Consider the following 3210-nt stretch of genomic DNA (forward strand, 5'->3'; position numbering starts at 1 on the left):
CCTGGTGATGTGCTTTGGTTAAAGGAATACGAATTAATGGGGGAAATCACATCTTTTCTCTACTTTCTGGATTTCCTTGTATGCTGTGCCATGGTATGGCTGATATATATATATATATATATGTATGTATGTGTGTGTGTGTGTATTGTTTATATACAGCACATGTGTGTAATATGTGTGTGTGTGTGTATGGGGAATGTTGATAGATAGATAGATAGATAGATAGATAGATAGATAGATAGATAGATAGATAGATAGATAGATAGATAGATAGATAGATAGATAGATAGATAGATAGATAGATAGATAGATAGATAGATAGATAGATATTATGGGTGTTTATGCATATACACATACAGAGAATTAGGTCGACTCTATAGATCTTTGTGTTGTGGTTATATACAGTACACATTTGTATTATAAGTGTGTGTGTGTATTTGTGTATAGTATGTGTGTGTACACAGATAATTTTGTAGACTTTATTGGAAATGTCTGTACTCTAGTGTGATATACAGTATATGTGTGTGTAGTAGTTATATATACAATACATATGTGTGCTATATGTGTGTATACGGAAAATTCTGTAGACTGTATAGGAAATATTTGTACTCTAGTGTGATATACAGTATATATATATGTGTGTGTAGTGGGTATATACAGTACATATGTGTAATGTGTGTGTGTATCTGTGTATAGTATGTGTGTACACAGAGAATTCTGTATAGGAAATGTCTGTACTCTAGTGCTATATACAGTATATGTGTGTGTAGAGTGTAGTGGTTATATACACTACATATGTGTATTAATGTGTGTGAATGTATATTTGTGTATATGTGTGTACAGAGAATTCTGTAGACTTTATAGGAAATGTCTGTACTGTAGTGTGATAAGAATATGTGTGTATATATCTGTGTATAGTATGTGTGTTTATAAAGAGAATCCTGTAGACTTTATAGGAAATGTCTGTACTCTAGTGTGATATACAGTATATACAGTATATGTGTGTGTAGTGGTTATATACAGTACATATGTGTATTATATGTGTGTGTGTGTATTTGTGTATAGTATGTGTGTACAGAGAATTCTGTAGACTTTATAGGAAATGTCTGTACTGTAGGGTGATAAGAATATGTGTGTGTATATTTGTGTATAGTATGTGTGTGTATAGAGAATTCTGAAATAGGAAATGTCTGTACCATAATAGGAAATGTCTGTACTTTAGTGTGATAAGAATATGTGTGTGAGAATACTGTAGACCTTATAGGAAATGTCTGTACTCTAGTGTGATATACAGTATATACAGTATATGTGTGTGTAGAGTGTAGGGGTTATATACACTACATATGTGTATAATGTGTGTGAGTGTATATTTGTGTATATGTGTGTACAGAGAATTCTGTAGACTTTATAGGAAATTTCTGCACTCTAGTGTGATAAGAATATGTGTGTGTATATCATGTGTGTATAAAGAGAACCCTTTAGACTTTATAGGAAATGTCTGTACTGTAGTGTGATAAGAATATGTGTGTGTATATCTGTGTATAGTATGAGTGTGTGTATAGAGAATTGTGTAGACTTTGTAGGAAATGTCTGTACGGTAGTGTGATAAGAATATGTGTGTGTATATTTGTGTATAGTATGTGTGCGTACAGAGAATTGTGTAGACTTTATAGGAACTGTCGGTACTGTAGTGTGATAAGAATATGTGTGTGTATATTTGAGTATAGTATGTGTGTATACAGAGAATTGTGTAGACTTTATAGGAAATATCTGTACTGTAGTATAATAAGAATATATGTGTGTATATTTGTGTATAGTATGTGTGTGTACAGAGAATTGTGTAGACTTTATAGGAAATGTCTGTACTGTAGTATAATAAGAATATGTGTGTGTGTATTTGTGTATAGTATGTGTGTGTACAGAGAATTGTGTAGAGTTTATAGGACATGTCTGTACTGTAGTGTAATAAGAATATGTGTGTGTATATTTGTGTATAGTATGTGTATGTACTGAGAATTGTGTATACTTTATAGGACATGTCTGTACTGTAGTGTGATATGAATATGTGTGTGTATATTTGTGTATAGTATGTGTGTACAGAGAATTGTGTAGACTTTATAGGAAATGTCTGTACTGTACTGTAGTGTAATAAGAATATGTGTGTGTATATTTGAGTATAGTATGTGTGTGTACAGAGAATTGTGTAGACTTTATAGGACATGTCTGTACTGTAGTGTGATATGAATATGTGTGTGTATATTTGTGTATGGTATGTGTATGTACAGAGAATTGTGTAGACTTTATAGGACATGTCTGTACTTTAGTGTAATAAGAATATGTGTGTATATTTGTGTATAGTATGTGTGTACAGAGAATTGTGTAGACTTTATAGGAAATGTCTGTACTGTACTGTAGTGTAATAAGAATATGTGTGTGTATATTTGTGTATAGTATGTGTGTACAGAGAATTGTGTAGACTTTATAGGAAATGACTGTACTGTAGTGTAATAAGAATATGTGTGTGTAGGTGATTGCACCAATAAAGAATTGCATCGGTGTCATAGGAAATGCAGCTTGTAGAATGGGCTTCTAAAGTAGACATTAGGTAGGGAGTCCCCATGGTTGGGTGAGTTGTGTCCTCTTTAGGACCTGTCCATAGTGTAGTTGATGAATGCAGTGACATTGCGGTCATCTCCTCCATCCCTGCTGTCAGAAGAAATAACCCGGCCATCCCGTGCAGGCAGCGATCGGAGCGGTTTAGAAAGCTTTGAGAAAAGTGGGGGCCTTGGATTTCCTCCTGCAGATCATTTACCAAAAAGACATCAATGATCACACTCCACCAAGAGGCGCGCCTAATATGCAAATGACAGCCGGCTCAGCTCTCTATGGGACTGCTCCTCCAGCCAATCAGGACACGAGGTGGGGATCTATGGTACGTCACCTAGCCCCCATCTCCTCCATTGGTCCCGTGCTATAGGTGAAAGCAGACACTCCCCTGCTGGGTGATTGACAGCTGAAACTTTGTCCCTCCATCCCATCGCCTTAAGGAGCTAGGAGATGAAGAAAACATTGTATTACCTTTGAGAGCTCCATCTGTGCTGTCAGAAAGAAGGTATAGAGAGAGAGAGGTGGGAGGAGGAGGGAGAGAAGTGCCTTCACACTAGCACAGAGTTTCCAGTGAAATCACACAGCCCCAAGTGCTGCTTGCTT

At 35.7% G+C, this 3210-nt stretch overlaps 1 protein-coding gene across 1 annotated transcript in view; it reads left to right on the forward strand.

Annotated features, from left to right (window-relative positions):
* Window positions 1-3090: 3090 nt before the first annotated feature.
* Window positions 3091-3210, forward strand: part of NKX6-1 (NK6 homeobox 1) — an 8860-nt gene continuing 8740 nt past the window's right edge. The window contains exon 1 of the mRNA XM_082275876.1: window positions 3091-3210. This exon is cut by the window's right edge and continues 959 nt beyond it. The gene's annotated coding sequence lies outside the window, so the exon portion shown is untranslated.

This window comes from Pelophylax lessonae (assembly GCF_965119305.1).
Source record: "Pelophylax lessonae genome assembly, chromosome: 1".
Taxonomy (NCBI): domain Eukaryota; kingdom Metazoa; phylum Chordata; class Amphibia; order Anura; family Ranidae; genus Pelophylax; species Pelophylax lessonae.